Source organism: Saccopteryx bilineata, chromosome 1, assembly GCF_036850765.1.
Source record: "Saccopteryx bilineata isolate mSacBil1 chromosome 1, mSacBil1_pri_phased_curated, whole genome shotgun sequence".
Lineage (NCBI taxonomy): Eukaryota > Metazoa > Chordata > Mammalia > Chiroptera > Emballonuridae > Saccopteryx > Saccopteryx bilineata.
The window spans coordinates 387,841,940-387,867,615 of NC_089490.1; the positions used below are offsets into that span (position 1 = coordinate 387,841,940).

The 25,676-nt window shown below is 52.4% G+C and overlaps 1 protein-coding gene across 8 annotated transcripts in view; it reads left to right on the forward strand.

Annotated features, from left to right (window-relative positions):
* Nucleotides 1-25,676, forward strand: part of TSPAN18 (tetraspanin 18) — a 180,379-nt gene that overhangs the window by 46,476 nt on the left and 108,227 nt on the right. The window contains exon 1 of one of the 8 annotated variants that reach the window (XM_066251334.1): nt 1,881-1,992. The exons of the other annotated variants lie outside the window; for them this stretch is intronic. The gene's annotated coding sequence lies outside the window, so the exon portion shown is untranslated. Of the gene's footprint in view, nt 1-1,880; nt 1,993-25,676 lie in introns of those variants that run through there. 8 annotated transcript variants of the gene reach the window in all.

A 25,676-nucleotide genomic window follows, 5' to 3' on the forward strand; every position in this document is an offset into this window, starting at 1 on the left:
GGTGGGAGCTGTGCATTAGCACTCACTCCCTCGTGGGCCCCTTCAGCTGCTGTCTCCAAAGCCCATCAGCATCTTTGGCAGTGACAGATCTGAGCAGTGTGTCTTTGGATCAGAGGAAGCAAAGGTCTGAGGACATTGGTCCGCGGCAGCAAACCCACAGAGACCGACCCCCCCCCCCCCATCTTTCTCTCCATCAATGGACTTATTTTTCATTCTAAGGCAGCTTCAGGGTGATAAAAATATAAATCTACGTGGCAGACAGTAAAAAAGCAAAACAAAACGTGATTAACTAGAAACTGGGAAGGCAGCATTGCCTTGTGGTAAAATGGATTTTCTGTTTAACTGAGGGTTAATAGAAGACTCGTTTTGATTCAACCTCTGTTCCTGCAAATCTTTCTAAAATGTATTAGCCTGTTCCCTGGTTTTCCTAAGTGCACCATAATGACCATAATTGAATCTCGTTGCTGGCGGAGCATCCTGTGGGGCGTCGGGGTGCCCTGTTGTAAATGTCAGCCCTCTGGATGCAGCCCGTTGCCAGGCCCTCGGGGCTGCGCTGTATGCTGTGTGCTTTGCAGTAGTCCCTTCTTACTCATTGCCATCCCATCCTGTCATCCCAGTTACCCTGGGCCAGGGCTCCAGAAGGGACCATTTTACAGATGTGGAAACTGAGGTCCAGCCAGTGAAGAACTTGCCCCAAGGCCGTCTCTGACTGGTGGAGGAGCTGGATCTGAAGCCAGCAGAAATGGCGGTGGCAAGTTGGCCCAGACTCTAATCCTGGCTCTCAGGAAGAAGCCCATAATACTTTATGAGCCTCGGTTTCTTCACCCATGAATTGGGCATAATAACCTTTCCTTGCCGTGCTGTGCTGAGATTAAGAGAGGTAATGATGTGGGCGGGCTGCACACCAGGGCCTTCAGATATTGAAAAGAAAAATGGCGCACACATACTCTCTGCCCCCAACAAAACCAAACATACCCTGGTCCTGGGACTCTGCCTCCATCTTCTTTCCACATTCTTGCCGTCCCTCCTCCATGCACTAGTGGATTTGCTTACAGACCCCGGGACCAGTTTGCATATGAATCCTGACTCTATCCTCCCTCCCCTCCCTGTGCAACCACATTTCTGGGTCTCAGTTTTCCCATCTGTCTGATGGGGATGATAATAGTTACGTGCCTCCTAGGGATGCCATGAGGATTTAAAGCAAGAGAGCTCATCTTTGGGCACGTGTTTTGCAAGGACTGGCCATTGCCATCCTAGGACTTGGTGAAGGGAGTCCAGATTAACCAAGCTTTCCGGGATGTGGTTCATAGCCTGAGCATGTTAGCAGGATTGGGCTCAGGGTCAGAGCGCCCTGTTGGTGCCCCTGAAGCTCGCATGGTCTGTCTGGAAAAGGAGAGAGAGACACCCCTCTTTTGATCCTGCTTCCTGCCACTGTCTGGCTGATTTTACCCTGCCTGGGGTGCTCAGGGAAGGACACTGAGAGGGCCCGTGGGAAGTCACTTAGGAGGAACTCTGGTCCTGAATGGGAGAATTCTACCCTGACAGAGGCCCCTGCGCAGGGGACGCTGGTCTCAAGTAGCCCCTCTGTCTGGGTCCGTCTGTGCCCCGCCCTTTACGTCATGCATGTCTAACACTTGAAGAAGGCATTTGTCTTCTCCTTATCAAGGGTTCCACTCCGAGCACAGAGGCCCATCTGTGTGTGACCTCTGAACCCTCCCAGGGGCGGTTGTGGTGGAGGTGGGGAGAACAGTTTGCCAAGCCAAACGCTGGCGGGTGAGGCCACCTGCTCTGGCTGCAGCTAGGTCGGGGACGCCTGGGGCCTTGCGGGCAAGTCTCCTTCAGCCCCCGAGCGACCAGCACTGACTCCTGCCAGGCCACCTCCTTGCTCTGCAGGTGGCCTACTTCCAGACACCCTCCAGGACTCTTTGAGGGGAGAGGGGGTAGTTGCAGCGAAGCAGCCACCCTGGTCTTTCAGGACAGAAACAGCAGCCTGTGAGTAAAGCCGCTGGGTAGGCTGGTTTCTTTTTAATGGGAAGGCTGAGAGAAATTACGTGGTTTGTGAATATTTACAGGCAAATTACTTCAGGGAGGAAATGAATTCATTCTCTCTCCTCTCCCACTGTTAACGGATCACACTGTGGTTCCTGCCGCCTGCATCCCACATCCCTGTCTTTTTTTCTTTCTTGCAAGTACTTGAAGTCATTCCAGCTCCAGAAGGCGGGGCCAGGTCAATGTGTCCATGTAATGCACCATGCATTTTATGGAGCGCCATGCATTTATGTAGCACCTACTGTTTTCCAAGGCCTGGTTCAGGTGCAGGGGACACTGAAGTGAACACCGCGTCTGTTTTCCACGGGTGTCCCGTGGAGGGGGCATGTAGACAAAGAAGGGCACGGCCCTGCTGGAGGGACCTTCGCTCTGTCTGAGGCCCCAGGGCCCACTGAGCCGAGGGAGGGAGGAGGGAGGGAGGGAGGGATGGGTCTGGCCGCTGTGGGCCTTGTGAGGGCCACAGCAGAGGGGTCTGTCCCGGCAGCCTACCCCAGGGCTGACCTCTGGGCCCTTCTCCTTGGGAGAAGCTTCCATGGTGCTCTTTTTCCTTCTAGCTTTGCGAGTCCTTCCTCCATTCTCCTCTTGGTTCCCTGTTGGCTGTGTCCTTCGTTCACCCCAGGTCACACAAAGTGAGACCAGCCCTTTACCCTCGGGATTCTGAAATGGGGCCGAGGAGTAGACATTTCAGAACTGTCCAGAGCATCCTCAGGCCTGGCCGCCCTCAGGTATTAATGAAAAGCACTGGGCCCTTTTTGTATTATGTGAGGGCCCCTCCTTGACTTGCGACAGGGAGGAAACAGTGGCTCATGGCTTCTGGGCCAGATCCTGGGGAGGCTTTTGGGGGAGCAACCTCGGGATCAGTGCTACGGCTGACACCTGTCACCCTGGGAGCAAATGGAACACACTGTTGTGGTCTTTTTAGACACAGACTGCCTTCACCTGCTCCTAATGTGTGCATGCATGCACACACACATGTTTCATACCGTGCCTTCACCTTCTCCCTGCACACGCTTGTCCACATACCTGTGCATACCTGTGGACATGCCTGCACATAGCTACTCACACTCCTGCACGTTTAGCCTGCTCCCACTTACTACCCACACATCCTTCCCTAAGCAGATTCCCTCCCTCCACACATATATCCTGCCTGCTCCTCCCCACCATTCATTGCTCTCTCTCTCCTCCCTCTCCTGCCCACCATGCTACAACCTGGCTCTTGGATCATCTTGCTTGTTTCTCAGCCCCAGGCCTACAGAACTCTGGGTTTTCTGGGGCCCTTTCCACAGATGCTGAGCACATCAGGGGTTCTGGAGAGAATGAGAGTGGGGAGACTGAGTCAGGGAGTAAACCTGGGCCCTGTGCAAATATCCTTCAAAGCTGGGTATATTTCCTGACCCCTCCTGTTTCACACATCCATCCATCCATCCATCCATCCATCCATCCATCCATCCATCCATCCACTCATTCATTCATTACAGCACATATCAATAGTGACCCCGGCAAAAACATGGCCTTTGCCCTTATAGGGCTCACCTTGTTATAGTCCACCTACCTCATCATTTTCTTCATGGTTTGTGGTTTGTTAAGGAGAAAATGACACTGAACCTTATACTTGTTTCTGGAAAACCAGAAGCTCTAAATTCCAGTTTCTGCCACTTGCTAGCTGTGTGTGTGACCTTGGACACGTCATGTCATTCCCCGAGCCTCAGTGTCCTCGTTTGTAAAATGGGGGTCATGGTGCCTCTCTCCCAGGAAGAGCTCTGGGCCGTTTGGACAACAGGCATGGCCACCAACTTGGGGACTTTGTTGTCTATCAACTAACCCCTCCGCAGTACACAGGCCGGGTGGGGTGCAGCAGACTGCTGCAACCTGCCAGCTTGCTGGAGCTGGAGTGAGAGGTGGGACGTGGGTGGATAAAGTGCTTCTAAGCACTGGTGAGTCTTTGAACCCGTCTGTGAAATACCTACTGTTCAGCTATGGTTTCTTTTTTCTGTCTCTTTAAGAGAAAGCAGTTGAGAAAGGACTAGCTTATCACACACATTAAGGGAATATGATGCTGTAGAGGTTTCTGCGCAGGGCGAGAGGAATAGCCAGAAACCGGTGGCTTAGTCATCGAGTGGCTGCCCTGGAGGGCGCCCGGCCAGCTCTGTCGTCTGTGGACTAGAGATAGTGAAGCCTGTTGAAGGCTTGGAAATCCTCCCTGGCGTCTGCATGCTGGGCCTTGCTGGAGGGCATCCCACAGTCACCAGATTCCAGTCAGAGGCCCCCCCTGCTCCTCACCTGTCCCCCTCCCCTCCACAGGGTGGGTGCCACTTGAAGCAGATCCAGATGTTGGCGCTGCCAAGGGCCTGGGGGACCAAGAGGTGGCTGAGTGGCTTTTAAAAAAAATATTATAACACCTTTAATAGGTCATTGGAAAATATGATGGGTAATGTCTAGAAATGTCTCTCTCTCTCTCTCTCTCTCACACACACACACACACACACACACACACACACACACACACTCGGACTGTTAGCTTCTTGATAAATAGGACACTCTCTAATCTGCATTGTTGCTCCAATGGTTGTAATAGCACACAGTACGGTCAACAGATCTTTGTTGGATGATGACTGAATGGAACTTTCCAGCAGTGTGTTCATGCCTCTGTCTGTTCTGCCGCATCTCTGGGCATGTCTGGTACATAGGACTGACCGCAGGGCCTGAGGGATGCAATTTATAAACAGAGCTCAAGTGTTGAGCACATTTAGGCCTGTGTACACCGGTGTAATTCACACTGCGAGCAAGATGGAGGACTTTTCCATCAGCCCAGGAAGTCTCTGTGTGCCACGCCCAGCCAAGCCTCCTTCCCTCCCCAGGGCCACCCACTGAGCGGCTTTCTGTCGCTGTAGGCTAGCTCCGCCTCTTCTAGAACTTCCTGTGAGTGCAATCCTCCAGTTGCACACTTGTATCTGACTTCCTCTCCTCAGTTTAATGTTTCTGAGAATCATCCATGTTGTTGCCTGTATAGGTAGCTCATTACTTTTTTTTTTTTTTTTTTTTGCTGTAGAGTATTCCATCATATTTGTTAAAAAATAATCTGACCATCTATTCACCTTAGACAAACATTTGGTTGTTTCTAATTTGGGGCTACTATATAATCAAGCTACTGTGAACATTTGAGTACAAGTCTTTGTGTGGACACATGCTTTCTCCTCTCTTGGGAAAATACCTCGGGGGGAGGGGGCGTAGAATGAATGCACCTTAGTTTAGGTGTATGTTTAACTTATAAGAAACTGCCAAGCTGTTTTCTAAGGGGCTTGTATCATGTCACACCTTTGTATGAGTGTTCCAGTTCTTCCACAACTGGCTTAACACTTGGTGTGGTCAGCTTTTTAATCGTACACACTCTATTGTATAATGTTGACTCGTCGTGGTTTTAATGTGCACTTTACTATTTGGCTAGTGAAGGTGAGCATGTTTTTACATGCTTATTGTCAGTTTTGAATATCTTCATTTGTGAAATACCTACTCGAATCTTTTGCCCATTTTTTTTTTTGGATTGTCCTTTAATTATTGAGTTAAAGGATTCTTAATTTTTGGAAGAAAAGGTAGGCGAATATCTTCACAACCTTGTGGTAGGCAAAGATTTCTTAGATGGAACATTAAAACTAGTAACCATAAAAGGAAAATGTGATAAATTGGACTTCATCACCCTTTGAGAACTGCTGCTCATCAAAGACACTATCAAGAAAATGAAGAGGAAGCCACAGACTGGAATAAGGAAACCCCCATGCATGCATGCAGAATTATACCACAACTACTTTCTGAGCGTTGCTTACGCCAGGCGCTTGCTTGACCCTACGAGGGTCTATGGATCCCGCTCCCACCTCAGCCACAGTGCTCCTTGTGAGACGCCCGCCTGATCGGGGCTGGCCCTGTTTAATTGCCAGCCTGCAGGATAAATCCCTTCACCATCCACACGGCCTCGCGGCTCTGCCCCCTCCCCTTGCTGTCTGCCGGTGCGGGTGGTCACCTCCTCTCGGTCCCTCATGTTTTCCCTAACGTTTTCCCCTAGCACTTCCTTCACACAGGCTATTCCTCTAGAACATTTTCCTGGCTGTTACCCAGCTCTCTCCCCCTCCTGCGCCTGCAGAAGGCACAGACACAAGGAACATTTCCCTGCATGAGGGACACTTACTTGGACCCCAGAGACACAGTCTGGCTCTGTAGTGGGGGCTTTGGTGAGAGGGAAGGGGTCAGGGCATAGCCTGCATTGTCGGCTTAAGGGGAGAGATTGCAGTACAATTTTAAACCCCATCCTTTGAGTCAGGGCTAAGTGTAAACTATTGAAGGACAAGTCGGTGCTGGTGCCGATCAGCCGGAGTTGGACAGTGGTCACAATGCTGCATCCCAGACGCCCCTCCTGGGCTGCACACCCCCCCCCTTTAGCTTTTGGGTGTGAGGAGGGGCTGGGGAGACAACGAGAAGACTCTGGAGCCCAGAGCAACACTAATTACCAACCAGTGCCAACCAGCATAGGGCAGGATTAGTTCTGGTGTGTATAGCGGGCTCTTGGCTCCATGTCAACCTTCTGTTCCTGGCTCATGGTCTCGCTTTTACCCCATTTTCTCCAAAGCCTTTTTATTCTTGTCTTTACGGCAATCGTGTCAAACCATCACCTTTGCAACAAGACCACAGATTATGAGAATGTATTCAGGCATTGGTGGCCCAGCTCTGCCCCTTAGACCTGTTGAATCCCTTACCACAATCTCTCTGGGGACACTGTGCCAATCACTTTTCATATTTATCTCAATGTAATGAGGGGCTATTATAATATTCTTTGTCCACAATCTGCCTCTGTCCCTGGACAGCTGACTCTGTGAAGGTAGCCATCACCCTGCCCTGCCTACTATCATGTTCCTGACGCCGAGGGCTGTGCCCGGCCCACAGAAACTGCTCAGTGAGTGCTTGACCAATAGTGAGGGTAATGAACAACAACTGGGCAAGACAGACCAAGGACACGCTCCCATTTTCGCAGTCGGGAAACTGAGCCTTCCCGACCTTCCGTGATCTGCTCAGGGTCTCACAGCTGGTCAGAGGCAGAGTCGTGAATGAACAGCAGGTTTCCGGGTTTCTATTTTCTGCCCGAGGACGGCCGCCCTCCTCAGTTCTAAGTTGAAGCCCAGTCATGTGAGTGGTGAATGCTGTAGAAATGTGGAGTGCTGTATAAATAAAAGGCATCATTAAAAATATCTATGGTGATTTTAATCATCCCTAACCACAGTAATGAGACAAGGCATTATTCTTAATATGGGCAAAGCCAGCGCTAAAATCCAGATGTTTCCTAGGGGCTGGATAAATTTCACATGAGAATGCTTCTGTTAAACGCAGATGATATGCAAAATATATTTATAAAATAAACATAGGGGATGAATTATAACAGTGAAGCGAGCCCATGAGTGCCTACCTACCACCTAAACCCAGAAGTGCCAGAAGTCCCGTGTGCCCTGCCTGAGCCTGGTTTCTGCCATCCTAGGTTTTCCATGTATCCTCCCCTGCTTCATTTTTTTAGTGGTTTTTCCACATCCATTACTTTAATATTTCCTCCTCACATATACATCCATTCAGCGAGTGCTTGTCGAGCTTTGCTGCCACGGGTAGAGTTAGAGAGCTCCCCGTTCCAGCCCTGCCGTTGTTACAAGGGAAGGAAGATGGGTGATTTTGTTTTTCTGCCACCAAAAAAAAAAGAAGAATTCTCCCGGTGGTATGTGCACCCTGCCCCCCACCGGCTCCTGAAGCCAACCCCCCCCCCCCGCCCCAAAGGCCTCGTTTGCGTTTTGGCCCCCACTGCAGCCCACTGTGAGTTTTTTCCCCACAAAGATATTTGTGGCTTTGGCAAGGTGGTCGATGCCATTAATAGTGTTCCCTTTGTCTGGAGGTTTCTTTCCCGCTCTGGGCTTCAGTCTGTATGCGGCGGGGCGTGGACCGGACCGGGCAAAGCAGAACTGGGCTCTCCGGGGGCTTCTTACTCTTGCCGCCTGTTAGCCAGTGGTGCCAGGGGCTGCTGGGGCCATGGCACTGGGAGGGCCGTGGTCAGAGGGCAGGGGCGCCAGGCCGAGGACTTGTGGTAGAGGGTTGTGGACACTGGCTATTTAATATCTGCATGACCTTGGGCAAGTCACTGAACTCCTTATGTTCCCTGTCGGCAAGGTGGGTTCAACCATAGTGCCCCCTGGCTGGGCCGCATTGGGAGTTAAATATCTGGAAGTGCTCGGCTCGGTGGGTGGGGAGGCAGCCCCTGTCTAGTTAACTGCTTTGATCAGGGAGACAGGGCACTAATGGGTGCCATCCACAGGCCTTCACTGCGTTTGACACTGAGCTCTGCAGACCTTTGCACGGCCACCAGGCTCAGGGTTATGTCCCCATATGACAGATGAGCAGGCTGAGGCTCGGAGAGGTTGGGATTTGCTTGTGGTCTCTCACTGGTGAACTGGTGCTTCCTTTCTGGTCCGTGGGCTGCTCACCCAGCCCTGGTCACGGGGAGGGGGGAGGGGACCTTCAGGGGCTGGGGTGGGGGGAGACAGGGAAAGAGGCTCTGTGGTTCTGGGCTTTAGATCTGGCACTTGGTTGGCTCAGGGTGAATTTTTTTTTGTTTTGTTTTGTTTTTTTTCATTTTTCTGAAGCTGGAAACAGGGAGAGACAGTCAGACTCCCGCATGCGCCCGACCGGGATCCACCTGGCACGCCCACCAGGGGCGACGCTCTGCCCACCAGGGGGCGATGCTCTGCCCATCCTGGGCGTCGCCATGTTGCGACCAGAGCCACTCTAGCGCCTAAGGCAGAGGCCACAGAGCCATCCCCAGCGCCCGGGCCATCTTTGCTCCAATGGAGCCTTGGCTGCAGGAGGTGAAGAGAGAGACAGAGAGGAAAGCGAAGCAAATGGGCGCTTCTCCTGTGTGACCTGGCCGGGAAACGAACCCGGGTCCTCTGCACGCTAGGCCGACGCTCTACCGCTGAGCCAACCAGCCAGGGCCTTCAGGGTGAAATTTGATGATATCCCCAGAGTCTCTAGTTGTCGATTTTGTGGCGCCTGTTACTTCCTGGGACAATGGTTAGCGCCCTCCTCCCCTGGGCGCCCCGGTGGGTGGAGGTTACATAGGGATCTGGGATGGAGTCAAAGCTGTGGTCACATCTCCATTAACTGTCCATAGATTGTCCACTTATATTTTTAACCCTTGCTCCATTTCCCTCCATTACTATTTGGGACAACCTTAGGAATGTAGTAACCCATTTTTACTATTCAAAAGCAGGGCCTGTTTAGGAAGGTGTATCTGCCACTTATGAAGGTGGGAACAAGACGGGGGGGGGGTGTCCAACAAAGGTAGAATGGATTCTAAAGCTAAACAAATTGGGGCAGAAATTTCAACCCTTGATAAATAGTGGCATCGGCAGCCGTTTCTGAGTGCTGTGTGTTAAGCTAATATTACCTGCGCTGACTCACCTCATTCTCACATCAGCCCTGTGGCATACTGTCAGGATTTCCATTTTACAGAGAAGGAAACTGAAGCTCAGAAAGCAGAATTAGCTCTCGCACAGTTGGGATTCAAGGCCAGCCCTGTTGGATTCCAGAACCTGGAATTAGACCCCCTTTCCTACCTGCAGTTTGAGTCTTTCCACTGGCTGCTGGGGTGAGTTCTCATCCTCTTAGCACAGGAAGGCAGGATGAGGGACGCAGTGGCTGAGAGGGTAGAAGCCAGACTATCTGGCTTTCTTACCTTCCTTGTACCTCAGTTTTCTCCTCTGTAAAATGGAAACAATAACCTGACCTCTTATGAGAGTTAAAGGATATAAAACATTTAGTACCTGGCCAGGTTCTAAGCAAACACTGACTAGATATTGGCAGTTATGAATATCACCTCTGTACAGACAAAATCCAGGGATCAGATTGCCCCCACCACCACCACCCCAGCTAATTTAGGATGCTGAATGCCAGTTGCCCACTCTTTACTGAGACCAGTCTGTGGAGTTCTCAGAAGTCTCCCAGGCTCACCACAGTCGCCCTTATCATGCTGTGTGTCTGCCTCAAGGCCCCTGATTAGAGCACAAGGCACACGTGGTCACACTGTGGACGTACTAGGAGCCTGGCCAAGGTCGGGGTCCATTTCAGCTCCTCTGTCTGCCAGAGACGTGATCTTTAATGATCTCCCATTTTTGCAGACGAAGAGAAGGTTGAAAACCAGGGTGTACCTAGAAACTGGCTGGGTGCACCTCTTCATATCCCTTCTCCTCTGTAAGCAGTGTGGCAGGTAGATGCTCTCAGAGGGCTGGGAGCCAGGAAGCAGCCTACACCCCAAGACCCCTGCTCCCCAGACAGCGTGACTATTAGCCTGTCCGTCTGTGCAGTCTCAGCGGCTCTTGTGGCAGTCAGCACTGTTCCGTGGAACTTTCCATGAGGACCAAAATGTTCTACGTGTGTGCTGTCCAGTGTGAGAGCTCCTTGTCATACCGAACACGGGAAGTGTGAGGGACTTGCTGCAAAGGGACATGCTTTATAAAAGCAGGTAGCACCTCACGGGTGGATTTGTTTCTGTTGTCCCTGGAAAAGCTGGCCGGGATTCAGGAGGTCACTAATCCCACCGCTCCAGGGAGAGGAGAGAGAAAAGCGAAAGGAGAAACCCACGCATCTGGGCACCATTGCCTTTCTGCAAACAGCGCTGTGCAGGGCGTCTGGGCACGGCGTGGGGAGCAAACCACAGGGAGCACTGCAGTCACACCTGGTGGGGGGTTTCTCCCCCCTTCCTGTTAAAGCCACGCGTGGCCTCCAGAGAGAGAAGAGAACAGCAAAGGCAGAAAAACGTGCTGATTTTCCCTGTGCAGCAGCCACCTTACAATAACACCCTCATGTCAGTCACTGGTTTCATTCACCCGGGGAGAAGAGCGTTGCATGAATTCATCAATGAGTTCTTTTCACAGTTTACGAATGTTTACACAGACAGAGCTGGGATCACTGGAGAAGCTGAGGTTCTCACTTCCCACCAGAAATAAGTCACAGGTGGGGAAATTAGACAGCCAACCAGTGTCAAATCTTGTAGGGCTGTTCCTACCTTTAGCCGACTACAGGATTAAGTTGTCCAGTTTGGAGCTTTTTGGAAGGAAAATAGCTCTATTGGCTTTTATTTCTGCTATGAAAAAAAAAAAAAAAAGCTGCCCATGATTTGTCTGTTCCTTTGTGAATTTGCTGTGTGGCCTGATACAAGTTACTTAACCTCTCTGAGCCTCAGCCTCCTCATCTGACAAAGTCGGGCAATGACACCTTGCAGGAGACTTGCAGGGATTCAGTGAGATGAAACATGGGACTGGCCTTGAGGAGGCTTCAAGACTTGTGATGCCGATCCAGGAGCGAGCCAAGGGTGGGCCGAGTGCCACGACCCCAGAATTATGGTATTTGTGGAATGAAAAGGAAAGAATATATCAGATAGGTAGGAAATGGGTCTTTATTTTCATAGTCTGTCAGCAGCATACCACAAGCACTGGAAAAGGAAAAACAGTAATAGTTCATGTTCAGAATGTTGTCCTGCCCGCCCCCTCCTAGTCCTTGTCTGTGTGGGACTGTGCAGCTTGCACGGAGCTGAAAGACCCCTTCCAGAGCCCTCAGCCCACCCCCGTGCCTCGTTAAGGTCCTTTGGGGACCTGGGGGGTGCTGGTTAGTACACTGGGGAGCAGCATCTCTTGGAGTTTCCTGGGCTCTCAGGTGGACACCCATTATGTGGTTGACCTTATCCTTTCCCTAAATCCAAGACCTCAGACATCATGGCCTCAAATCCTTCGGTCGGTCGTGCAGGCAGCAACCTCACCGCTGGGCTCTCAGGGGCCCAGGAGGCACCTGGCTTCTAGAAGTGCATGCGTTCACGTCTATGGTAGCTCTGAGCTGTCCCCGTGAGCTGTTGGGCAGTAGGCCTAAGGGGGACTCCTTCCTCCCTTCCCTGTCTCCCCTTTCACCGCTGAGCCATTCACAAGTCAGTGCCAGCGGAGAAGAAGCCCTGGGCTTGGCACAGTGCCGTGGCCACTCCAGCGGGTCTAGGGTGTGAGCAGTGGGGCCCACCTCATCTGGCCCCTGCTTCTCCCACCTTTGCAGGGAAAGAGGAGGTCGGCCTGAAATGCATCTGTAATACTTTCCATTCAGACTTTTGAACTAATTAGCCTACGTGTTTAATTAATAATGGGCACGTTGGGTCCCCCAAAGAGGTTGGAATGCTTCCATCCGGACCCCCAGTGCGGGGAGGTTGGAGACTTGCCAGTAATTAAGGAGCTGGCGGGGGCGCCTTTCCCGTCTGAATAGTGGCTGCCTGTGCTGCCACCAGCACCACCTCCTCGTGGGCACCGAGGGGTGTGCCCTCTCCTGTGGGCCATCTCCTTCCCCTGTTCCCACTGCCTCCCCCGACACGGGAGAGCCAGGCACCAGGGCCTGGGCGTCTCTCTGGAAAGGGGCAGGCTCTGGCAGCAGTGTGCAGGGTGTGGCGCTGCTGGGGGCAGGGTCATTGTCAGGGCCGGCAGTCTGGCCCGAGGCACAGGGCACCTTTGGTCCTCAGCTGTGCAGCCTTGGGCAAGTCATTTAACCGGGGAGCTTCACTCAGTCTGGGACAGCACCTGCATCAATGGGCTGTGTTTCAGCTGTCAGTGAGGGGAAGGCGTTTTATTCATTCATTCAAAAATATGTATTGAGAACTCACAATGTGCTGCAGACACTCTTCTGGGAGCAGGAGGTAGGAGACAGAGGTTCTCCCTTGTGGACCTTTAAACTCTAGTGTGGTGGGACAGATAACTAAATATATAGTAAATACCAATTGATTTATATCTTATGTAAAGTATTGTGTATTTAATTGTATGAATATAATTATATATTTGTTATTAGCTCATATGTTATATATAAACGCCTGTATATTTAAGGCAGTTAGACATTCAATGAGCAATGATGAGGGAAGCTAATAGGTCAGGGGCCTCTCAGGGTGACCTTTCAGCAGAGACCTGAGGAAGTAAGGGGACAAGCCCGGGGTATCTGTGACAAAGAGAACTTTGGGCAGAGGGAATAACAGGCATCCAGGGCTTGGAACAGTGGGGGGCTGGTGAGCCCCAAGACTGGAGGTGGAGTGCTGGGGGCTGAGTGAAGGAGGTGGGGAGGCGGGGAGGGGTCTCCGCGTGGGGGCCGTGGGCCCCGTGAGGACAGTGGGGTGTGTCTTGCTGACTGCTTGGCACGGAGTAGGTGCCGCCTAAGTGCTTTCAGTCACTCGTTCAGGTTCATCAGCACTTCCTCAGTGACGGACCCGGAGCAGGGCGTGCGGGCGCGGGGGTGGCGGCCCAGGGCCTGCCTGGGGGGCTCACAGCCTGCTCTGGGCCACCAAGCACGTCCTCTCCAGCTGTGTGTGGGTGACGTGGAAACACTGAGGTCCCCCTGCTCCTCTGAGCCCTTTCAGTGGTGGCCGAGGACCAAGGAAGGAGGCTTCCCAGGCGAGGTGATGACTCCACTGGCTCTGGGAAGGTGGAGGGACCTCCAGCCGGGAAGGAGGCGCCAGGTGGGGGACGCAGATGAGTGAAGGTGCCAAGGCCGAGAGGTCTGAGAGAGGGTGGCCGTGGGAAAGGGAGGTCTTGCAGTGTGGCTGCAGGTCCAGGGTTTGCAGGGGGATTAGGAAGTCATGAGAGCAAGGTCAGGAATGGGAATAACTCCAGCAGGTCCTATTGTGTGACCCTAGGTCAGGCTGTCCCAGGAGAGACAGGGTTCCTGTGCAGTGATTTGTTAAGAATCTGCTCCCAGGGGGGACTGGTGAGGGAGTGGGCAGGATGGGAAGGGAAGGGGATCCCCCAGCACAGTCCTGCAGAGGGTGGATTCAGCTCAACCCCACAGGGGAGCTCAGAGTTTGTCCTTAGCTGGGCCTTCCTATGTCTACATCTGTCAGTCATTGGCTCAGGGCCACCGGGCAGGGAGGTGATGTCTCTGAACACTTCCAACTCTGCTGGGAGGCAGAGCAGCTCCAGGGGTCCAAGGACCATCTGTTGAGGAAGAGTCACAGGTACAGGTGTCAGAAGTAAAGGCACAGGAGACAGGTGCCTGCCACATCTGCAGGAGGTGGGGGAATGGGCACAGTTGAGATAACTCGCCAAACCATTTTGCCAGGGACCAAGGGGCTTCCTGGGACGTGGTACCAGGATGATAGGTCGCCTGGAGCACCAGCAGTGTTCCCTACTATGGCTGGGCTTCCTTGAGCCTTAGTTTCCTCTTCCATAAAATGGGGATTGAAGTAGTGCCAACTATGTGAGGGCGTAAGTGGATTCATCACAAATAACCCAAGGAGAGCCATTGCTGACCTTGAAGCCACTTGAAGAATGTTTGTTCTCTAAGCCTCTCTGCCACTTGCTGGGCACAAAAGATGAGAGCTGACATTTCCAAAAGCAGGGGTTTTCTTCATCTCTCACCACACCACCCTTCCATCTCCTCCCCAACCATTTGACAACTGCCCGTGAACTGAGGCCCCGAAGAGGTAGAGGCTGTGTCTTTAAGTGTTCTGAACAGCACTGAAATGTTATGACAGTGCATCTCACAAGGGATGCAGTTTCCACGGCAACCCCACACTAAGATAAGCAAGCCGCCTGTATTTTTTTCTGAAAGGTTCAGCAACAGGGGGGGAATTAGGTGATCTGTCAGTGGGTGGGACTTGAAAACAAGAGCCATGTCCATTAATCCCTGGTCTGACTGCGTTACCTGGGACTGATCACGCACTGTTAGAGGAAGTAGAAACAGGGCTCCTTCTTCCTGCACCCCATCTTCTGGACTCATGGCCAGGAGAAAAAGAAAGAGCCACGGTGAAGTTTTGTTTGAGAAATTACAGCTCTTAAGACTCTACCAGTTACACCCTCGTCGAGTGTTTCCTAGTATCTAGTATCTGGGGAGTTAAAGCCCAAGTAGCCAGGGGCTTTGCACTCAGATACAGGTTCAAATTATGGCTTTTCAAGTGGCTGAGATATCGAACAAGCTGTTAACCTGTTGTAGCTTCACTTTCTTCCTCTGTAAAATGGGATAGTGATGATAGTACCTGTGTCATGGTATAGTGCAAGGATTTAATGAGAGAATGAAAATATGTAATAATGCTCAGCACAGTGCCTGGTACACAGAAGGTGCTTAATAAATGCTAGTTACTAACATTTATTATTATTAAATGAATCATTGGAGGGAAATGGGGCCACTTTTGGTTGAGGCGTGAACGAGAGGTCATAACTGGCTTGGGACAGAAACTGGTCTTATCTAAGCCCACCACCTAAGAGCTGCTGCCGTATCTGCCGTTGGAACCCTCCCAGGGTCTTCCCATCGTGCCCAAGTCAGATTCAGACTCCTCACCGTGGCCTGGTTCCCGCCAACCTCATTTTCATTAGCCTCCCCGTTGCTTACTCTACTCACCACACTGGCCTCCCTGGGTTCCTTCAACACACCAGCTGCTTCTCTGCCGAGACCATGCTTTCCTCACGGGTCTACTCCAGTGAGAAGTGTGACATCGCCTGGTCCCCCAGTCCTGATGTTGGCATCAGATAATGTTTAAGATGCTTACCCTGGAACCATTCTGCCTGAGTGCCAATCCAGTGTCCCACTGCCCCCCCCCAACTTCCTCATCTGTGACACGGGCACAGTGATTTCCTGCCTCTGCTCATGTGTTCAGAATGCCAAATAGTAGGGTAGCGACACAGCAGGAGAGGAGGTAAGAGGTGACTGCAGTCAACCCAGGGGCAGTGGTGGGGCACTTGTGGCACACAGGTGTGAAGATCAGACATGCACTGAACTTCCCGTAGGCTTGCACCAAGTAACTGCCGCCCCCTTTCTCCTGCCACTTCTGGTTTTCTAGGTCCCTGGGGCCCGAGACCCATTTTCTGCTATAGGAGCAGAGAGGGTAGAATTTCTCTCCCAAGACCCCCAGGGGGAACCGGCCTTTACCTCTTGGGATCTGGTTAGTCCTCGGTGGTGTGGGGTCTTAGGATGTGAGGCTATGGGGCTGTGAGGCTTGGATGCACCTATTTTTTTTTAATAGAGACACATGAGGCCATGTCCATGTGCTGAGCCCACTGTAGACTTGCTTCTTCGGTGACACTGGCAGGGGACTGGCCATGGCCCCTGCTCGCAGGCCTGCTGAGTGTAGAGTCATAGCCAGACATGGCCCATCACCTGTCTTGTCCGCCCAAACCACAAGGCTGTGCCACGCTGTGTCTGCACCCAGAAGTCCTTTTGTGTGTCCCCTAGTCCCCCGCAGCCGCCCCCTTGCCCTTTCCGCATCACGGCAGCGTCTCGCTCGTTCATCTCCGTGTCCAGGAGACCCTTTGCCCACGACCATCGGCTTGCGCAGAAGAGCCGCGGAGCGCTCCCAGGATGTCAAAGAGGAGGAGGTGGTGGAGGCTCCCGGTCCTTTGCCAATTTATTTTGACAACTGTAATGTCGTTTTAATTATTTAAGCCCATACTTCAGAGTTCACTGGCAAATGACCCGGAGGTGTGTGTTTCCTGCCGTGGAGGAGGCATGGAACAAGAGAGCTGTTTTCAGCTTTTACGTTGTTTTGCTGATTTGTGGGAAATGGGTGGCAGAGTCCTCGGCTCCCACCCCTGCCCATGGTTTCTCCACCAGCACGGAAGAAGGGTGCTGTTTTCACACCGTGGAGATAGAAAACAGGAACCCAGCACCCAGGGTCACGTGGGCCTGGTTTCAGGCTGGGCGTCTCCTCTTAGACGTTTATTTCCGACCCCTCTGGGATGTGTTTTGCGCACAGCGCCTACAGTGGAATCGGGATGTCAGGGGGAGCAGAATGCTGCGACTCGTCTCTCCCCACCTCCCAACATGTGTGCACAAGGGACATGATGACCAGAGAAGGACAGAGATATCCTTAGTCACACAGCCACAAGCAAACCGCCGACACGCTGACCCCGGGCCAGCGAGAGCCCACTCACTCTCCTCCGTCTGCTGCTGGCGCTCTGGCCCTGGCTGGCGGATTAGAGTGACACAGGGCATTTGTTAACACGCCTATTCCTGGGTCTGCAAGGACTGTCTCAAGCCAACGGCCACTCTGAGACACTGGTTGGAGGGTGTGGGCAGGACTGGGCAGGGCTGTGGCTGGTGGGCTTCTTATGTTCTTCTTGGCTTTGAGGGTGTCAGCACTATCCCCCACCCCCAGGTAACACCCTCAGCTCCCTGCAGGTGTCCCCGGACCTGGCGTTCTGCCGCTGGCAGGCCTGTCTTTAGGGACGAGCATTGCCCTCAGTATTCTCTCCAGTGTGGGTATTCCTGGGAGGGGCTGCTCATGAAGGCCCCGAGGATGTTTGTAATGATGGCCCCTCGTGTCTGCCAAGCATGCTGTGCTTTCCACTCATCTGATTTCTCACAACCACCCAGAAGGCTCTCTCTGCCCGTTTCACAGATGACAGCTAGAGGCTCCAAGAACTTGACTCCTTTGAAGGCACAGGGCCAGTGAGTTCACAATGCAGACTTTGGACATTTGAGCCTCTGCTGCACCCAGAGGAGGGTGGGGGGTTGAGGAACAGGAAAGGAAGAGCTGAGGGGCCGGGTGAGGAGAGGAGAGGCTCTGGTGGGGGCCCCATTGTTTTCTTCCCCATTTTGGCAGCTTAGAAGGTCCGTTCATTCATTCGGTCAGTCCTCATAGCCTGCAATGGTGGATTGGTTTGGGAGTAAGACTTGTTGGTGATCTGCTGTTTTACGGACTGGCTGTGTGACCTTAGCTAATCTTAGGGGGGTGGAACCAACCTCTAATTAGAGGTTGACACAAAGGGTTTTAAAGTTACCTCCTGTGTATAAAAAGTTCCTGGTACAGTGCTTGCCACAATACATGGTCTCAGCTACAACTTTCCGAGGGGTCAGGCTCCTGGCTGTTTGCTCAGAGCCCGGAGCCTGGGTCTTTGTCATTGGGCCCAGAAATGGTGATGTGCAGTTATTTTCCCAGCTGGTCGAAGACCAGGGACCATCCTCAGTGATGTTTTAATTCAGTGTCTGCCCTCACCACTCCCTGCTGAACAGTCTCCTTCACTCGTCCTTTCAGCAAATACTTGGGGAGCATCTGCTCTGGGTGGGCATTGCTCTATGTACTGAGACTAGAATGATGTGTAAGAAAACATTCCTGCCCTCATGAAGCTTCTTACCTTCCTGGGCAAGGAGAGAGAAAAGGAATTAGGAAACAAACTATATATTTTCAAAAGGAGGTAGTGCTGTGAAGGAAAGCAGGTGGAGAAATGGGGTAGCAACTTGTTGGGTTGGGAGGAGCTACTTTGGATGGGGTGGTTAAGGAAGGCGTCCCTGAAGAGGTGGACAATTAGGCAGACACCTGATATCTGCATGAAGCTCCAGGGGAAGGGCATTGTGGGCAGAGGGACCAGCAAGTGCAAAGGCCCCGGGGCAAGCTCTGCGAGGAATCCCGTGTGGCTGGAGGACAGAGCGCCAAGGTGAATTGTGTGCAAGTGGTGGGTGAGGTAAGATTGTGGGGGGCTTTAGGAGACAGAGCAAAGGGTTTGGCTGTGGTTTAGTGTGAGGTGAAGCATCAGACAGTTTTGACAAGGAAATAGAATGATCTAGTTGTATTTAACTCTGTGGAGAAGACTGGTGGGCAAGAGAGGAAGCAGATCAGTAAGGAGGGAACCACAGTGTCCAGGCTGGAGATGGGCGAGACAGGGCTGGGACCAGCGCAGTAGTAGTTAGAAATGGTGAGCAGTGGTTAGAGTTGGGATGTGTTTTCGGGGATACCTGGTAGGACTTGCTGATGGATGTGAGGGATGGTGGACAGGAAGGATGAAGAGTGACTAATAGATTTGGGGCCTGAACATCTGGGAGAAGAGCTTTCCCATTAACAAAAACGAGGGAGAGGTAGACACACCTGCAGTGTCTCCCTGATGAGACTAAGATTCTTAAGGACCGTTTCTGTGTCCGAGTCATCGTGTTCTCAGCCTTGTGCTTAGTGCAGAGCTGACAGGATGAAGTTTTCAGGGATGGTTTGTGGAGTATGCACGTTCATGAGAGAGGGAAAGGGCTCAGGAAGAAATGAAAGTCTGAGTCAGTCAAAGGGGGATTAATGATACATACGGCCATGTCCAAGGTGGAGTAGCGTCCAGCCTTTCCCTAGGTGAGTGACACAGGACAGCAACCCCTGGCTCTAAACACCTAGACAGCAGAGTTTGGAAACTAGTGCGGATTCTGCCTCCCTTTCTGGATATTCAAGATGCACATTGGGTCCAAACAAAGGTCTCTGGCCCTGGCTGGCTAGCTCAGCTGGTTTAGAATGTTGTCCTGATATGCTAAGGTTGTGGGTTCAATCCCTAATCAGGGCACATATAAGAATCAACCAATGAATGTATAAATAAGTGGAACAACAAATTGATGTCTCTCTCTCTGTATCTATCTATCTATCTATCTATCTATCTATCTATCTATCTATCTATCTCTATCTCCTCCTCTCTCCCTCCCTCTCCCTTTCTCTCTTTCTAAAATCAACAAATAAATTTTAAAAATACTTTATTTAAAAACAAAAACAAAAAAAGAGCTCTGATAAGTCTCGCACAATAGGTCCTATTTGACGTGTGTTAAGCCCGCCTTTCCCAGGCTTCATTGATCCCAGAGGCTTTGTTTTGCTGGTGTTCTTATGAACACACTTCGAGGAAGGCTGTCCAAGCCGGCCCCCTTCCTAGCTGCTCAGTTGCTGGCTGTCACTGGAGAGGGTCAGAGGGGCAGAGTGCCTCCACACTTAGCTCTTGGGAAATCGCTGTCTGTGGTTGAGGATTATTCTAAAGACAGTGCCATTATTAGCATCATAATGACGGCTCTCCCTTACTCAGTCCTCCCCCTGGGCCAGGCACTGTTGTAAGCAGCATCCATGCATCTTTCATTGGAAGCTCTTAGCAGCCCTGCGACATGGGTACTGTCATCGCCATCCTCATTTTACAGATGAGGATGGCAAGACTGGGAAGGGTTAGGTGACTTGCCCAAGTCACACAGCTGGGAAGTAGCAGAACAAGGATGTAGTCACATGAAGGTTCCAAAAGAACCCCCCTACCACCACCACCACCACACACACACACCAGCCTAACCACTATCCTATCCTGCTAGTGCAGGGGGGGACCCTCCCCCATCGACCCAGGATCCTGGCCCAGCCACACTGGGGGCCCCCCCCAATTTGGTGTCCGCATGGCTAGCTTGAGTCCGGACTCTTGCGGGCAGCTCCCTCCTCCTTCCCCCAGCCCAGCCACCCTGGAGCCGAAGCTGAGCATCTCAGAAGCCCATGGAATTGGAGAGTTTTAAACAGGAAACTGGTATAATTTTGGTCAGGAGCTCAGGCAAGAGGGAGAAGCCACATCCAAAAGAAATAGAGAGGGAGGGTTTAGGGTTTCAAGTTCGTGCATTTGAGGGATATTGAGGCAAATAAAGGACTTTTATTCAGCTTTGTCCAGCTTGGCCATCTCCTAGCCCTCCCTGTCCCTCATTACTGAGTTGAATAGGACTGGGGTCAACCAGGGAGCCCAGCGCAGTGTAACCCTACCTCCCACCCAGGCCTTTAGCACGAGACCCCTCCCAGGCTCTGTCCCAGCCAGTGTGTCCCCCCCCTCGCTCTTCCCCTCCTCGGTTTTTGTTCTTGTGGGGGCTCCCCAGAGACGGGGCCACTGTCGGGCAGCCGGTGCACAGAAGACACAATGGAACCCTTGTGAGGCTGGAGACCCCTCCTGCCCCCTCCCCAGGGGCCCTGTGGAACATTCCTCAGCCTTGCCCAAGACTTCCCTGAACCTTGTCCCCTGGAAAACCAGACTGAACCGGTCTGGTGGGGAGAGGGATTTTCCGGGCCCCAGGAGCCAGCCCCCCACCCCTTCCCCACGGCCCCGGATGTCCTCGCCCGCAGCCCATCCAGACAACACAGTGCCGGCCGTGGGCTCAGCGCTTCATTAGATACCCGTTCATCCTTCCCCCAGGTTTCCCCAGTCCACGTTCAATTGCATTTTAATTCCACAGACATCTGTGAGCCCCTCAAGTGTGAGAGAACGACAGCGAACAAGCAGTGGCTTCTAGGTGGGGCGGGGGCACTGTGGGGGGGGGGAGCAGACACCGACCACCACTGCCCAGCACCTGATCGGGAGCAGCTTGTATTGAGTGTTTATGATGTGCTGGCTATGAGCTGTGTGGTCACAACAACCCCGTGCGGCAGCTCCTACTCTTCTTCCAGGAGAGGAAACCGAGGCAGGAGGAGTGATGCTCCTTGCCCATGGTTCCAGTCGGCAGGTGGCAGAGTCAGGACCCGGACGAGGCAGGCTGCTGTCAGGGCTGATCTGAGCCATCCACTGCCTCTGTCAGAAGGCTTGGTCACCAGGTGTTCTGCTGCCAGAGCAGCCTCTTCCCAGAGCACGGGCTTTAGAATGCGTGACATGCTCTTTCCCATCACGGCATCAGCGTGACCACACAGGTATTGGAAAAACTGAAAGGAATACCCGAGGCCCCAGAGCTCGTGGGTCCTTCAGGTCTGGGATGGAAACCTCTCCTGGCTCAATTGAATTTCACGTAAACCCGCAGCTCAGCTTCAACACAATGTTTGTGCTGTGAATGAAAGGTTCGGTTATTGCAAGAGACCGAGGCCCAGGTCCACATGAGCCGCTCTGTCTGTGAGAGCCGGCCGCCTGGTCCAGGGCTTTTCCTGACTGGCCAGTGCAATTACGTTCGTGCCGTGTGGGGAAGCTTTGCCCGGAGTGCACTTCGGACTGATCTCGGGTTGCCTCTTCCAGGGCTGTCCTGCAGGACTCTGGGAGACACCTGTCTGCAGAAGTTTCTGGTCTCCCCACCTGGGCCCCTGGCGACCGCCTTCTGCCCAGGATTGGGTGGGGGTGGGCAGGGGCTTCTCCGGCAGTTTGTCAGATCATAAATCAGGGCTAATTGCAGAGCTTGCCCCACAGAGGCGCAGTGTCTGCCCGGAAGGCGGTGTCTGGGGAGGGAAGGCTTCGGGAAGGCCACAGTGGCGCTCTGCCATGCGAGGACCCCGCCCTGGCTGCAGCCCCAGGCCACACAGCCAGTCTAGGGTGGCACCGGGACCAAACCTCAGATCTTCTGACCCTCCAGTTGGCCGCTTTGTAAAGTACATGTGCTTCTTTATTTACTTTTAAAACAGCACCGGAACAAGAGTGGCAGGATTGCCGAGGGATTAGTGCCTTGGGGGGGTGCATTGTGCTATCCTATCTGTTTGTGTGTGTACGTTTGAAAATTCCCCAGATCATCGGGGAAACCGTAAACTAAATGCTACCTTCTCAGAAAGGCCTTATTTGAATGACAGGATTAGATGCATCCTCCTCTACAGCCCCTTTTTGCTTTCTCCGTGGAACTGAGGATGACTCGGAATCTTTTCCTGATTTGTCTGTTCACCTCCGTCTCAGTGGAGTGAGCCCCTGCGTTGGGTCTGTGGGCTTAGCTTTGTTGCTGGCGTATCTGTGTCTGCTAGTCGGGCGGAGGGCAGGCTCCCAGTCAATTCCTGTGGAATAAAATAGTGTGCCTATGGCATCTGGAGAAACCCCATCAGCTTCGGGGGAGAGTGGGGCATAGTGGGAGAAAATAAAAAGTGTCTCCAGGAGTCAGGGCACCCAGGGCAGTGGCTAAGAGTGTGGAAGTCAGGAGAAACCACGTAGTTGGATACCCACCTCCAGTCTTCCTTTGCTCAGAGCCCCCATTTCTGGGTCATAATGGTTCTGGCGAAGCCCAGGTCATCCACGCAGGTGTGCCTGGCACGTGCCCGGTGCTGCTTCCATGCAGGTGGGTCATCTTGTTGCTCCATCCAGGTCCCCTGACCACCCACCCAGTGGTGTGGGAGCATCAGTTAACCTCCCTGGGCCATCTCATGTCTTGTTTATCTACAGGAAGGAGCTGGCTACCTCTTTGGGTAGTGAGCTTTGGAGAAACACTGCTTTTCTCACACAGAAGGTTTTTATTTCTGGTTTGGATCTGGTTGCAAAGAGCCCCACTACGTTTCCCAGGGCCCTGGGTCCACCCTCATCTCCATGAATAAAGGAGACATTCAGCTGAAGTGGGCCCAAGCCAGGGCAGGAAAGAGGTCTGCAGGGTGCTGAGTGAGCCTGGGAAGGCGCGCCCCGGGGGCCACCGGTGCCTGGGACATCTGCTTTGTCCACCACCACCTTCAGCACTGGGCTGCAGATTGGAGGCTGACTAGGTCTCTTAGTGCCACCTGACGTGGGGCCACCCCCACTCCCATATACCCTGAGGGCTGTTCGCCCCCCTGCAGGCCTGATGTGCTGTGGTTCGTAGATGAAAGGGCCAGGTCTGTGCGCCGGGATGAGGTCTGGGGGTGCTCTTTCTAAGCGGCACTCAGATGAAAGGGCCAGCTCTGTGCCGGGATGAGGTCTGGGGTGCTCTTTCTAAGCGGCACCCAGGGCGTGGCAGGTGCAGAGCCCGGTCTGGTGGCCCCTCTCCGGTGGCAGCAGTGCTCTTGTGGGCACTGTCTCATTTATGAGGTCATCTTAATGCTCATTAGAGATGAGCTCCTGTCTCCATTCCTATTTTATGGACGAGGAAACTGAGGTACAGAAAGATGGAGTAACTGCCCAGGTTACATAGCTATGAAGAAGTGAAACTGAGATCTCAACCCAGGCCAGGTGGCCAGCTTTAGATGTGAAAACTTCATGATAATTCGTTCTTAGCACCAAAGTGTTGGACAAAGACAAATCCCCACCCTCCCTTTTCTACCTGAACGCCCTCATCAAGAAGGGGGAAAGTCCCTTATGGGTGCAGAAGGCCGTTGGGCAGACCCCGGGCATGCACACATGCACACACACGCGCGCGCGCACACACACATGCACACACACACACACACACACACACACCTGGCAGGACTCAAGAATCCAGGGGAGAGGTGGTTGGGGTCTGCTGGGCAGAGGGGGGGCTACAGATGAAGGTGAACCTCAGCATCTAGCTGGGAGGTATAGAACTTCAGTCTGGATGGGTCCCCAAAATAGTGGGAGAGAAGAGGCAGTGGTGGATGAAAATGATGCTGAGGGCTTTACCAGGAAGCCCTCCCGGAGCCTGTTCAAACCCAGTGATTTTAGTATTGTTGCTCTTATGATTTTTATTGTTCTTATGTACACATGAATCAAGAACAAATATCCTGACCAGGCGGTGGCACAGTGGATAGAGCGTCGGACTGGGATGCAGAAGGACCCAGGTTCGAGACCCCGAGGTCGCCAGCTTGAGTGCGGGCTCATCTGGTTTGAGCAAAGCTCACCAGCTTGGACCCAAGGTCGCTGGCTCGAGCAAGGGGTTACTTGGTCTGCTGAAGGCCCGCGATCAAGGCACATATGAGAAAGCAATCAATGAACAACTAAGGTGTTGCAAGGCACAACGAAAAACTAATGATTGATGCTTCTCATCTCTCTGTTCCTGTCTGTCTGTCCCTGTCTATCCCTCTCTCTGACTCTCTCTCTGTCTCTGTAAAATAAATTAATAAATAATTTTTAAAAAAGAACAAATACACATTGTTTTAACCATTATTACTTTCATATTGAGCTGTCTGGTAAACTGGTACACCGCCCCTGGATGGTAGGGGACTGTGGTGGAGACAGTGTATGGGGAGAAGAATGTAGAGGTAATTTATTTACCTCCCATCAATCGAATTCATGATGTTTTCCAGGCCCTACCAGGTCTCTGTGACCATGTTTCTGCCCCCAAAGAATTCAGCCTCCCTAGGAAATAAAACGGAGTAAGTACAGACTATCACACCAAGTAGGGCACGAATAGTGTCGGATGCAAAGACCACAGTGACTTCAGGCTTTCTAGAAGACGAACGTGAGAAAAGGGTGGAGAAAACCGTTACTGAGGTGGCCTGGAAGGGCTGGGCTTGGGAGGGAGGCATTCCAGGTGGTGGGTCAGCACTTCTCAGTGCTCAACACACAAAGGCACGGGGGTAGATGTTCATCAGAGAAGGAATAATCCCTTTCGGTGGCTGCTCTGGGAACATGTAGAGGAGCAGTGAGATATGAAGCTTGAAAGCTAGACTGGAAGCCAGATTCTAGAAGTCCCTGAGTGCTGAGTTTAGACTTCATTATTCATTGAGGAGTCCTGAAAGGTTTGGGGTCCGGCCAGTCGTCTACGGGTCTTGCTCTGATGGATGTGTAGAGGACGGGCTGAAGAGGTGAGAGACCAGAACAGCTTGTCTACTATAGAGGTCCGAGCAATAGAGGACGCAGGCCTGACGTGAGCAGGGACACTGGGGTGGGATAAGGGGGTGGACGTAGGCGGCGACAGAAAGACTCTAAGACTTTGGAACTAATCAGATGGGGCAAGAGCTGAAATGATGATGTCTGAGTTTTTGAGCTGAGGTGCCTACGAGAGAATTGGGGCTGCTAAGAAAAGGGATGGCCATTCAGAGGATTTGGAAAGAGCTAGCTGGGGGTGGTGGAGTGGTGATGAGAGATGATGAACTCAGCTTTGGGCAAAGGAGTTAAGATTCTTATTCCCTCACCTTGGTGCATCAGAATCCCATTCCAAGGGTGTTCTCTCAGCGCTGGGAGGGAGGTCTGACCAGCATTTATTGAGAATAAGGATAGAATGTTGCCAGCCCAGAGCCTGTCTACCTGATCTTT